This window comes from Notamacropus eugenii, chromosome 1 (assembly GCF_028372415.1).
Source record: "Notamacropus eugenii isolate mMacEug1 chromosome 1, mMacEug1.pri_v2, whole genome shotgun sequence".
Taxonomy (NCBI): Eukaryota; Metazoa; Chordata; class Mammalia; order Diprotodontia; family Macropodidae; genus Notamacropus; species Notamacropus eugenii.
In genome coordinates, this window is record NC_092872.1 from 226,963,821 (window position 1) to 226,977,919 (window position 14,099).

At 37.5% G+C, this 14,099-nt stretch overlaps 1 protein-coding gene across 1 annotated transcript in view; it reads right to left on the bottom strand.

The window, feature by feature from the left end:
* SH2D4B (SH2 domain containing 4B) overlaps window positions 1-14,099 on the bottom strand; it is a 253,263-nt gene that overhangs the window by 221,319 nt on the left and 17,845 nt on the right. Inside the window, exon 2 of the mRNA XM_072627975.1 lies at window positions 10,645-10,810. The gene's annotated coding sequence lies outside the window, so the exon portion shown is untranslated. The remainder of the gene's footprint in view (window positions 1-10,644; window positions 10,811-14,099) is intronic.

The window sequence follows — 14,099 nt, forward strand, 5'->3', positions numbered from 1 at the left end:
CCAGCCAAGACTGAAAATGTTCTGACTCACTCTATGGTGCAATCCTGGATCAAGGCTGCATTTCCACTTCAAACCTCTGGGGATGTTCCTGCAGACTTAGACACAGCTCGAGCTTGAACAATCAAGTCAGTCAGGGTAGCATGAAAACTAGCTCTCGCTTTTCTTCCCCAAAGGTAAGCTAGTCAGTCACTGAGTCTCTTACAGGTTTTGTGGGCCTGATGTAAACATGTGTCTCCAGGCACATGGAAATACAAGTATTTGTTTTTTCCCCTCAACTGTCGGCACCAAGCCAAATTCCTACAACAGCCATGGCAGAGATCTCTCAAGAAATGCCACTTAACCAAGGCTTTCATAGATTACAAAGACCCAAGATTGTCCAATTGTTCTTCTCTCAAGAAGGATGATGAGAACAATGGTTCTCCAGTGTTGTCTGTCCATTAATAACTGGCATGAATGCTTCATGGGACCTGTCCACTTACTATACTTATTATGAACTGCCATAAAAAACAAGAAACCAAGTGAAATATTTAAATTTGAAAAACCAAGAAGCATATGTTTTGGACTGATGCAATCCAAAAAAACTCATTTATTAAGCACCTATTATATGCAAGGCTCTGTGCTAAGCACTAGAGAGAGAAAAACAAAAACAAAGAACAGTCCCCATCCCATCTGTACTCTACTGGGGAAGGAAATGGATTTGACAGAAAACAAATGGGTGCATACTTGATAATTTGAGAAGGAAGTAAGCCATTGTAATTAAAAGGATAGGATTGCTGTGTTTGTCCTTCGTTCTTGAAGAGGACCCATGACATCAAGATGATGACATGACTTGCAATTGGCTTTGATTTGAGTGAGGGAGGGCTGTGCAAGGTCACCAGCCTCACTTTCTCTTCCAGAGAGCCATGTGGGTCCAGTGGCCAGATACTCATCGGGACTGGAGATGGCCCAGGATGCAGTGGGAGACTCTGGCCCTTTTAGGCTAAGGTCTTTTCAGTTTCTCACTTTGAGGGAGAGGAAGCCCATTCAGTGAATTGTCCTCTTTAAGCAGTTCTTCAAGGGATGGCCCCTTTAATTAAAAAAAATCAAACTGGAAGGGGAAGACCCTCAGAGTTCCTGGCCAATAGACAAACAGTTACGATTTAGTATTTATATTCACTCTGTGGTAGTAGTAAGGCAGGAACCTATTGTTCAATCTATGAGCCCCAGAATGAATTGAAATCTCTCCTCTCCCCTTCTCTTCTCTCCTCTCCTCTGTTCTCTCCTCTCCCTCCTTACCTGGAGGTTCTCTGCCCAGGGGAAGGTACACTTTGATGACCAAAAGCTGCCTTTTTCTTTTGAGTTTACTGGCTAGATTTCTTTCTCAAAGACCAGGCCTTAAGCCCAATTCACTTTGGACCTCATAGATTGGAAGAGGATAGGAAATGGTTTCCTGTAGGAAGGCCTACAAACAGAACTTTGAGGGAAGTTAAGGATTCTAAGAGAATGAAGTGCAGAGAGAATATAAAGGCACAGAGTAGGGAAATGGAGGTATGAAAGAGAGTAATAGGCAATAAACCTGTAAAAACAAGTTGATCCCTGATTAAACAGTTGTCTTTTATCCTAGAGGTAATATGGAACCATTGAACATTCTTAAGTAGGACAGTAATATTATCATATTTGGACTGTAGGAAGATTATTTTCAGAGCTGCATATAAAGAGAAGAGACTGGAAGCTAGAAGTCCAAATAAAAGACTGTTGCTTCCACCAAATAAAAGGCTCATACCAGGTGAACATCGGATGAGTGTTGTCGGATAGAGTTCCCAGCATATACTGAGATCAGAAGTCACTGGTCATAGCACATAAGAAAAGGATGTGAATATCTGTGGTTTAGTTCAATAACCATCCTAGTGAGCCAATTCCCAATACCTGATCTTGAGCCATTTATTGAATATACTGGTTTGAAAAGTTGCCCCTACATGGAAGATTTAGATCTTCAGTGTCTGTATGCAAAAGTTGGATTGAGAGGATTTACTTTCAAGGAGAATAACAGTGTGATAGAGCAAACACTGAACTAGAAGACACTAAATCTTGGCCCTGCCTTTAACTAGTTGCATAGTACTGGGAAAGTTTCTTTGTGTCTCAGTTTTATCTGTAAAATTATATAGTTGTCCTAGAAGATATGTTCATTCAACAACCACCATTCATTGTAGAGACATCATGGTATAGTGGGGAGAGCACTTGGCATCAGGAAGATTTGGGTTCAAATTCTTAGATGATACCTCTGTCACCCTTGACAAGTCACTTATATTTTCTGAGCCTCAGTTTCTTTATATGTCAAAAGGAGAAAATACCATCACCTATCTCTCAGGGTTGTTGTGAGGATCAAATGACAAGGTAAAATACTTTATAAACCTTTCTTAAAGGTTATATAAACGTGAGCTATTATTATTAATGGCAAAGCAATACGTCAGCTGCAGCAAAAAGATTCAGGGATCATTGAAACATGATGTTTGCCTTCCAGACACTTACAATCTAGCAGCAGAAATATGACACATGATAAAAAAAATTCTAGATCAGTAGTGTCAAATTCAAATAAAAACAGATCACCACAGGATCCATATTGACTCAGAAGACCACAGGTTAAAATTATTTATGTCATATTACATTTATGTTCATTTCGTTAAATATTCTCCAATTACATTTTAGTCTGGTTTAGCCCTCACTTGAGTATTTTGCTGCCCTGAGTTTGATACCTCTATTCTAGACCCATAGAGTCAGATTAGATGATCTCTCAGTTTCTTTCCAACTATAACATTCTGTGATTTAAGTAACACATTCAAAGTAGTAGTTAGCTGAGTTTGTCTTTGAGAGTTTCCTACCTCATCTATCAGGATCACTTTCTCACCTGAGCCCCTGCCCCCATTCCCAAAATATTGACTCCAGGTTCCATCCTTGGTTTCAGGTAGCCGTTATCTATTCATTTCTGACATCTGAACTGATTACTAAGGTTTAAGATAGGTTGTCCCCCCATACTCTGCAAGATGGTGACGCTGACCTCCTTGCTGTTCCTTGAACAAAACACTCGCTCATCTCCAGATTTCAGACATTCTCACTGGCAGTCTCCTATCCCTGGAATTCTCTCCCTCACATCGAACTCCTGGCTTCCGTAGCTTCCTAAAAGTCCTAGTTACAATTTCACCTTCTACAAGAAACTTTTCCCGACCCCGCTATTAATTATCTCCAATTTATTCTGTCCACAATTCATTTATACCTAGTTGTTCACAAATTGTTTCCACCATTAGACTGTGAGCTCCTTAAGAGCAGGACTGTATTTTTCCTCTATATCCCCAACGCTTACCCACAGTGCCTGGTACCTAAATTGGTGTTTTCTACATATTTATTGACTGATGGACTTTGAAGATTCTAGCTTGAGATCTCTCCTGATATTTATGTTGGAACTGGAAAATTACAAAATCTGAAATATTGGAGGAACCTTATAGGTTATCAAGTCCAACCAATGCATTGGAAGGCAGTATGGAAGTATAGTGGAGGGAGTCTGCAAAGTCTGAGTTACTTGTAATACTTACTAGCTATATAATCAGGGCAAAAATCTCTTAACCTTTCTGAACCTCATCTGTAAAATAAGAATAACACCTACCCAGTGCTTACCTCACACAGCTATTGTGAAAAACTTATGAAATAATGTATTCAAAGCATTTTGCAAACCTTAAAGTACTTTATAAATATCTACTCTCATTAATATTTTCTAAAGTAAAGGGGACATTTAAAGAAAAAAATTCCCAAAACTCAAATGATTAACCATCTTGATGAAAGGATAATAGAATTAATACTTTGAGGCAGAAGGAATTTTTGAAATGTTCTCAGAAGGCCAAGTCCAGGTCCCAGTGGAGGGGGTCATAGAGAGGTATGAACATTTCTCAGCCTTCCTCTCCTCCTGACCTGAAAGTAGTAGTAATAAGAAAAACCAGTCTTATTTATAGAATCAGAAAAGAATCTGTCACAGTCATGTAGTCCTGTCCCTCTTGTCTTATAGCTCAAGGTCTCACAGGTAGTAGGTGACAGCGAAAGGATAAATTCTATACACCTGAACAATTGTTATCCAAACACATAATACAATAATATATCAAATTATCCTAGTATCTTTTCTATCTGATGAGAGGATAATCATATTTAGAAATCAGATTCAGGAGTAGAACCAGGAGAGCAAGTTATATAGCAACAAGGACATTGTAAAGGCAAATTACTTGGAAAGATTTAAGAACTCTGTTGACAAACCATGATTCCAGAGGACAGAAGATAAAGCATGTCACCCACTTCTTGACAGAGATAAATGGCAAAGAATGAGAAATAGATATTTTGTTTTGTTGACATGGCCAAAGTGAGAATTAGTTTTGCTTAACTGTGTATACTTTTTACAAAAGTTTTGGTTTTTTTTTTTTAATGTGGGTTGAGGGAAGAAAGAAAATAGATTTTTTTGGTTGAAAAAATTAAAGTAAATTTTTTTAAACCACTCAGACTCAGAGGATACTTTAAGGTTTACAAATTGCTTTCTTCCCAATCATATTGTAAGGTGTTGAGTTTGAGTATTCTTATCTTCAATAAAAGAAAGTAAGTACAGTTTTCTCCTGCTGCTTAAATCCACAGTACAAACATTTAATCCCATCTCCCAGAGGATTGGAGTCATCCTCCCAATCCTCTCAGTCTGAGTCCTTTGTTTTCTTTTGAGGGGCTTTACAAGTCACGTGCCTCACATACTGCAAAACATGTTGACAGAGGCAATGGTGCAAAACTCTCCCTGTTCTCTCTGGGCAAACAACTGTCTCTCCAATGATTTCCAGAGCTGATCTCTTTCTGAAAAGCAGACATTTCCACTTTGGTTTTTTTTTCTCCTGAGATAAAAGGTTGAATCAATTAATTATCACTCCAGTAACAATCAGACCTTAATTCCAGAAAAGGAGTTCATGCATCCCTCTATCTATCTGTCATCTCTGTATTCAGTTTGGCTCATTTGAACAACTTGTCAAAAGGCCAGTAAATTTCTTTGCCTTCAGGAAAGAAGACAGAATCACAGAACTGGAAAAGAGGTCAGAGGCCCTCTAGTGCAATAGGAACCCCCTCTTCAAAATAATGGCAAGTAATCATCCAACCTTTGCTTGAATTTAATTTAGTAAGTTGTTTTGTTTGTTTGTTTAAATAATATTATTTATACATAAATAATAAGGACTGAAATAGAGCCATTTTGGAGAGAAAAAGGAGGGGGAGGGCAGGACAGAATAAGAGAAAACAGGAGAAAAGAGGAAAGGGGGAAGAGAGGAGGGGAGGGGAAGAAAAGGGGAGAGCAAGAGAAAGGGGAGAGGAAAACAATCTGATACAGAATCTTATACAGAAGAGAAAGAAGACAGGCCATATATAATATAACACACATACAAGTAAGATGAAAGGAAGGGAAGCTGGGCATCTGAGATTGGAGATCTTGGTTAGTCACCTGCTTCATAGAGGTTTCCAGAAGGTATTTTTCAAGTGCTGTGGAGTTTATCCAGAATTTAGTAGCAGGTGTGCTCACATCCAGTGAGATCTCATTACCTCTTGAGGCAATTCACTAAATTTTTGGATAGCTCCAATTGGTTGGAAGTTTTGCTTTAGATCTATCCTGTAGTGGGAGGCATACAGGTTAGACATATTATTACTTCCTGATAAGAGAAGTAGTTATTTTTTTCTTGTATTTAGTAACTAATTATTGAATTGGGGCCAAGGGTTTTCCTCTTATATACCTCCTCTTTCAGAAATCAGCTTCTGGAGGTTACTTAGATCTGTTCAAAAGATAAAATGAAGTGAATGGATGGATTTCAGCACATTGTGCTTTACTCAGACAAGTCTGGGAAAATGGGGATTTTCCCTTTTGTCAGACCAGTGATATAAATATAGATAATTCTCTTTGAGCAAAACTGAGTGATCAAAGTTATACACCCCAGCCCCCCGTTAGAATAGGTCTACTCATTATAATATTCATTCTCTTATTAATTGTTAACCAATCAGAGTTGATTTCTACCCTCAAGAAAACCCATTCTTCCAAGGACATATAAGTGTTGAGTGAATTCCTTGAGGGTTCTTTGGTCGAAGAGAAATGACCAAATGACCATCCTTTTATGAATACCATGTTAGCATTATTAATACAATTATTAATTGCTGGGAAACTATGTCTCTCAAACTTTTTAAATTCACACTAATGATGAGGATTGTTCAGTAAATACTAATAGGTTGCAGGAGAGAATGTGGCCTCTCCTTCCTCCGAAGTCTTTAAAAATATGTAGATTCTCATTTTTCCACAGTATTTTATTTATACATCTTACTAGAAAGGGGATTGGATAAAAGGATCTCTGAGCCTCTTTCAGCCTAAAGATTCTACAATTTTCTCATTAGGTTGAAAGAAGGTATCTCAAGGGTGTTTTAGATGAGGATATTTCACTAATCTATTTGATCGACTTTTAGAGTCAGACTTAAGTCAATATGAAAGGGAATCAAAAGAGAAAAGAATGTGGCCAAATGGAAAGAGCACTGGATTGAGTCAGAGGTCCTAGGTTCAAATTCTGGCTTGATTTCTTAAGTAAATTTGGACAAGTACCCTAAATTTGCTAGGACTTATCTGTAAAATGGGGGATCAGACTAGATGACCTCTAAGTTTGCTTCTCAGTCTAAAATATGACCTTACAACTGTTTTTTCTTTGTTCCTAAAGAGCAGTACTATAATAATCAACCTACTCTGTAGATTTCCATTGGAAACTCACACTGTGCTTTATTTTTAATAACAAATTACAATTCAATTTATATGAAAACAGCAGCTCACATTTGCATAGTTCTTTAAGGCTTACAAAGGGTTTTCCTCCTAATTCCATGTAAATAGCAGGTAGAACATTATTATCCCTATTTTTAGGTGAGGAAACTGAATCATTGAAAGGTTAAATGACTTGCCCAAGCTTACACACCTAGAGTCAGAGCCAGATTACAAACTCAGGTCTTCTGAAGATCTGTATTTTACGTTGCCATCAAGAAAGACTACTTGATCCCATCCCCTTTTTCATCCAGTCTATGTTTTTCAGTAATCTAGTCCTTAGCTGAGTACAAAACTGAGTAGTTATACACCCCCTTCCACTCCAATCTATGATAAAGTTTTCCACCTCCCATTAACATTAACAGTTGCTGTTTGTCAAGTGGGGGGTGGGAGGAATTGAGGGTTGAAAAAGAAAAAAATGGAAGTTGTACAAGGCAAATACGGCTAAGGTGTTTCCTAGAATCCCAAAAGGATCATCTACATCAACAAAATGAAGAAAGCTTAGTGCTGAAGATTATTGAACTCAAGATCTCTGCTTTTCCAAACTGTTCTGAAGGGCCTGTTGCTGGCTTGGCCTTCATATTCAGAGTTTTTAGCCAAAGCTTTTCATTGTCATTGTTTGCTGCCCTGTGAAGTGGCCTGAAGACAAAGCTCCCTCTGTCTCCTAAGGATATTTCTTGCTTACCAGTGATTTTTGATCATTGGTTCCAGGGTATAAAGAAGTCTTTTGCCATTCTGTAACTGCTCACATTTATGGACTCCAACCATTCTCAGCATGATTCAGTGGAAGAGCATCAGAACTGTTTGATTCCTGGTTCTTCCCCTTATCACTAGTTGTGTTGTCCATGAACAAATCATTTGATTTCTCTAGACCTCAGTTTCCTCATCTGCAAAATGAGGAACTTGTACTAGCCTTTCTCTGACATTGCTTCCAGTTCTGGATCTAGAATCCTATAAGAAAGGAATCTGGATATCCCCACAGATAGACTTCACCCAACCTCACTCTGAACCTGGGCAATAATAAAGTAGGAAAGAACTTTTTTCAACAGAGTTAAACACTTGCTCACAGAACATGGAATTTCTTGTTGCCATTTTTCTGGAAAGATTGTAATAAATCCCCCCTGACACTCTAGAGAATAAAATAGTAATACATACATTAAGCAAATTGGAATCTTCTTCCACTTTACCTGATAGAGATGGATGGCAAACAATTGGGTCTGTTCCTTCTCTCTTAAACCTTTCCCTAGAGCCATAATCTTGTTAATTGTAAAAAAAAAATATCAGATCTATCTTAGTTCCAATAGAATGTGTGCAGCTCAACACAAGTATTTATAACAAATGGTGTAAGTCTCTGAAGGCTGACTCTCATTTGCTCCAAGGGGAGGGGAGAAACTCTGCAGGAGAGAAGGGTGGGAAATAGGAGAGGCTGCTCCCCAAGAGCTTTCCACAACACAAGACTGAACTGGGTGGTGTAGGTCAAGGGTATCAAACTTGAGACCCAAAACTCCTGAGTGTGGCCTGAACCTTATTAAAATATAATTGAGAAATGTTTAATGAAATAAATAAAAATATAATAATATATTTAAAATATAATAAAATAAGATATTTAAATAAAAATATAATACAACAGATAACATTAATTTGAGGTTTTCTAAATCAATATGTGGCCACAGGGATCCTTTTCTATTTGAGTCTTACATCACTGGTGTAGGTGACCCTGTGCAGGGTGAGGCAGAGGGGAAAGATCATAGCCTTTGCTCCTCTAACCATTATCTGACTCCTGATGGATAAGACGATGTGATGTAGTAGTTAGAGCATAGACTTAAGAGTCAGGAAGATGTAGTTTCTATACCTCCTGAGATACTTACTAGATGATTAACCCTAGGCAAGTCACTTGACCTTCCTGGGCCTCAGTTTTCTTACCTGAAAAATGAGACTTGGACTGGACAATTTCTAAAGTCCCTTCTACCTCTAAATCTATGATCCTATGAAATTAGACTGTCGGGCTTTTGTTTTGACCCCTGCTGGAATAGATCTCTTTGTGAATAAGTTTATCACTCATGGTAGGAGGAATAAAAGATGAATGGCTTTTATAAAAGAAGAGAAAGAGGAAAAGATCTTGAGAATACTGGGATTGGGGTTTCAACAGAGGAGGAGCAGGGACACTGAAAGTGCTACAGACATACCCCACCTATCTCAAAATGTTACTGAAAGTCAGCACTAAATTGAAGAAAAGAAGAAAAAGGATAGGCTCTTCTTTCCAGGGAAATTCACTAAGCAGGAGTTTCCATTTCCACCAAGATGTGCCTATTATTTGGATAGAGATTAAAAGGCCACAGCCATACAATCTGCCTCCTCTACCTCCAAACTTAAATGGCTAAACCATTCTAAATACTATTTGCTTTCCTTGAATATACTTCCAAAAGTCAAGTCAAGTCAGCAAGTAGTAATTAAGTTCCTATAATAGAGCTATCATAGGTTCATTGTTAGGCCAACCCCATCCTCCATTTTATAAATGAGGAAATTCAGTTGTCTAAGATGTCTAAGATCCTACAGTAGTAAGCGTCATAGTCGGTACTTTAACTCAGGACCTCTGCTCTACAAACCCTTTACCCTTTCCTCTATATCAGTGGTTCTCAAATATTTTGTTCTGGGGACCCTTTTATTCTCTAAAAATTATTGAGACACCTTATAGACACACACACACACACACACACACGTCTGCCAAAGAGCATTTGTTTATATGGGTTACATTTATTGACATTTAACCATAAATATTAGCTATAAAGATATATCTCCCAACCATTCTGGAGAGCAATTTGGAACTATGCCCAAAGGGCTACAAAAATGTGCATACCCTTTGACCCAGCAATATCGCTACTAGGACTATATCCCCAAGAGATCATAAAAATGGGAAAGGGTCCCACATGTACAAAAATATTTATAGCAGCACTCTATGTAGTTGCCAAAAACTGGAAGTCAAGGGGATGTCCATCAATTGGGGAATGGCTGAATAAATTATGGTATATGAATGTAATGGAGTACTATTGTGCCATAAGAAATGATGAACAAGAAGACTTCAGAGAGGCCTGGAAGGACTTATATGACCTGATGCTGAGTGAAAGGAGCAGAACCAGGAGAACTTTGTGCACAGCAACGACCACAGTGTGCGAGAGTTTTTTCTGGTAGACTTAAGTTTTTGTAATAACACAAGAACTTCTTACAAAAAAAAAAAATCCCAATGGTGGTTCTCAAGGCAAAATGCCTTCCACACTCAGAGAGAGAAATATGGTAGTCATTCACAAAATGTAGCAGATCATGTTTGTGTATGTGTATGTGTTTGTGTATCATGTTTTGATTTGTTATATGATTTCTTTCATTTATTTTAGTCTGACTACATAGCATGACTATAGTGAAAATATACGCAATAGGAAAGTATATGTAGAACCTATACAGAATTGTATGCAGTCGTGGGGAGGGAGGGGGGTAGTGGGGGGTAGGTGTGGGGGGGATAAAATCTCAATTGTATGGCAGTGATTGTTAAACATTAAAAAATAATAATAAAAAAAGATATATCTCTAGATATTAAAACATCTTGGTGTTATTATGAAAATAGTATTAACCTTGCCAGACCTTTGAAAGGGACTGTCAGGAACCCCCTAACTTCTGCCTGATACCAGAGAATCTGTTCTTCTTTTTGAGATTCTTATCAAAGTATCATGCCTCATAGTGCTGATAGGGAGAATTTCCTAGCCTCTACTTTCTTCCTACACCCTAGCTCCATTCTCCTTATAGAGTAACTAGGTGTCACCCACCTTATAATAATCCTTCCCTTAGTACATTTGTCTATTTCTGATTCTTACTGCTGTCTGTCTTTCAGAGCTTCATTCACCTTCTCTGTGCCTTTCTCATAAAATGAAGATCATTTCACTCACTCTCTAGATCCCAGAACTCTGAGGAGGCTTGATGCTTTGGAGTTCTCTAAAGACAAGCACATGAACAGTCTAATTATTACTAATATTATTAGTAGTATATATAATAATAATAATAAGTAGTATATATAATAATAATATATAATATGCTATTATTAGCAGTAATATCTGACGGTGAATTTAAAGACAAGACTATGAGAATATTATCCTCCTGAATAAGGGTGAATGAGGTCATTATGCAGATAACGTCTCTGGCTACGTCAGGGTGTGTAGCGAAGCACTCGCAGTATGTTACTCACTTACAGAGTCATTAAGATTTCTAGAATGACACTAAGCTTTAAATTTCAATAATCTAAGGCCTAGTGCAGCAACAAATTTCCTAGTGACATAGGTTTCTGAGAATAAAGAAAAAGGAACCCATAGATAAAATACAAGCTTTTCTCAGAGTTCCCAGTGGTTGGTTCTGTTTTCTTAATATCTTTTACCATTCATGCCATAGACCCAGACTTGTACTAGGTCAGCTTGGTTTTCACAGCGTACTTCCACTAGGGGTGCTCTTTATTTAACCATGGGTGCAGATGCTCTGACATTGACAAGTCTGAAACTGACTCATTCAATTCTTTTTGAAGACCACTGGCTAATTATAGATAGCCTCCTCAAGGAAATAGCTCTCCACTCCAATGTCTCTCCAAAATTCTTAAAGGGTCAACAGTTAAAACCCAGAAATGTAACTAAGAAGAAAATATATTTTTTTATCAGCTGTAATACTCATGAGAGAGAAAAAACAGCATGCGATTTACTTCATTTGGTGAGAAATAACATTATCTCATTGATGTGTGAGCCTGAAAACATATGCTACATTGTCAGTACAGAGAAGGAAGCCCCAGAGATGGATGATAGATAATAACTAGCAATTATAATGTAGCACCTTCCTCCCCAGGGAATCCCTGGGAGAGATTTGCAAACATCTCATTCTCTTTGACCCTGAATCCAAAAATAGATCTTTCAGTAATGCTGAAGATACATGGGAACGTTGCTTAGAGGCACCTTGATCTAGCACAACAGGAAAATCTGGAATTGCTCTAAAAAATAAGTTTTTAACATTCTAGACTGCAATAAGGAATTTACTCAAAAGAGAAGACAGAGGCACCACAAATTCAAATCTATCTCTATTTCTTCTACTCTCTCTATCCAGTAAGATCATAGAATCTCAAAGAGAGAATGGAATTAATACACCATCTGGTCAAACTCCTACCTAAAGCATATATCCAGTCTAGAACACAGCTCCAAAGTAGACATCTAGCTTCTGTTTAAAGACCTCCAAGTATGAAGAAGGTAGATGTCACAGTGAATAGGACTCTGGAACTTAGAGACATGAGTTCAAATCCTAAATCAGACATTTACTAACTGTGTGATCCATTTAACCTCTCTCAGTCTCAGTTTCTTCATCTGTCAAATGAGGATAATAATTGTACATGCTTTACACCTACATTACTGTGAGGATGAAATAAAATAACATTTGTAAATCATCTCTCAAACACTGAATTACTATTGAAAAGCTCGCTACTATTATAAAGGACTAGCCATCCTCCAGAGATTACTCTCCACTTACGTACTGCATATATCATACATATACATTTTTTAAACTATGTTTTTGCTTTTCTTTTTCTCACCAGCATTTAACACAATACCTGGTATAAAGTAAGTACTTAATGAATGCCTCTTGACTAAGTGACTGAATGAATGACTAGCTCTTGAGATAACCCATTCCATTAATGGATAGATCTAACTCATAGGAGTTCCTCCTTAAATTGAACCAAAATTATTCACTTCTCTGTAACTCTCACCCATTGGTCCTACTTCTGCCTCTGACACACGTGCACATGTGTGCATGCACTTGCGCACACACACACACGCACACATTTTCTTGTCTACAGACTAAAAAAATAAAACCTAACTTCTTTTGTCAGTCTTTGTCTATCTTCCTAGTCTCTTCCTCATTTCGTTGTTCATCTCAGAATGCACTTTACATTTCTTCTTTTAAAAAACTTAATGTGTTTTGATTAATAAAAATCTATTTCTTTTCTCTTCCATCTCCCATTGGAAAAAAAAGAAAAGAAAAACAAAATCCTTGTTATTTTTATCATCATTAAGCAATGACCCTTCAAAAATATTCTTTCCGGGAGTAGATATAACATAACTTATTCAAGATCAGCTGTAATCTGAACAGAGCCAACTCTAACAGGACTATCATTCCTCTCCTACCACTCTATTAATAAGACCAATATCACAGTAGCTTTTTTTTTTTTGCATTGACATTTCATACTACTGACTCATATTGATCTTCTGGTCTAAAACCCCCAGGTGCTTTTTGCTTTGTTTTGTTTTGTTTTGTTTTCACACGAAATGCTTTCTAGTCATCCTCAATAATGAGATATGGTATTCAGAATGAGGACTCTCAGCTCTGGCATAGCCTCTAACAGCACAGGTCTGAACATATCAAAAGTGATCAATGAACCTGGGTTGATTGATTAATAAACTAGTTCATTACATTTTTTTTCAGCATTCTACAGTATTCAAAGCTTTTCTACATAGCTCATTTCATTTCAGCCTCACAACAACTCAGTAGTAGAAGTTCTGAACCTGGGGTCCTTAAAAATATTTGGTAACTTGATTTTAACATAATCAATTTCCCTTTTAATCCTATGTATTTTATTTTATACACTTAAAAACATTATTTTGAAAAGCGGCCCATAGGCTTCACCAAATTTCTACAGGGATCCATAATAACAAAAAAGATTTGGAACCCCTGATATAAAATATCATTGTCCCCATTCCAGAGATGAGGAAACAAAGTCAGAGAGGTCGAAGTGTATCTTTCCAAAAAAGTGTAACCCCGTTGAGCACAGGGATGATTTTGTACTTGTCTGTACCCTCAAAAGCTAGTTCCATGCCTGGCATATGGTAGATGCATGGTGAATTAAATCCTTGAGCTGATAGTTGACAAGTGAGAATGGATGAACGACAATAGAGCATAGCTGAAACAACTCAATTCTAATTTTGTTTCTGGTTTTTCCATTCCAAAGAGAATGATCTTTGGCCTAGAAAGATTAAACAATTGATTAACAAGGAGTTGATATCCTAGATAATCTGAGAGACAGTAAGAGAGCTTTGAGTAGTCCTCAGTGAGTAGAAACCACACGACCCAAGTTAACTGCATTCTATAGTATTGAAAGAACTGAAAAATGAAGCCTGAGCCAGAGTCAGTGATGCTTAACCGAAGCTAGAGAAAGGTAATGGTGCTAAAGTATTGGAGAAGGGTAAATACTGCCCTGATT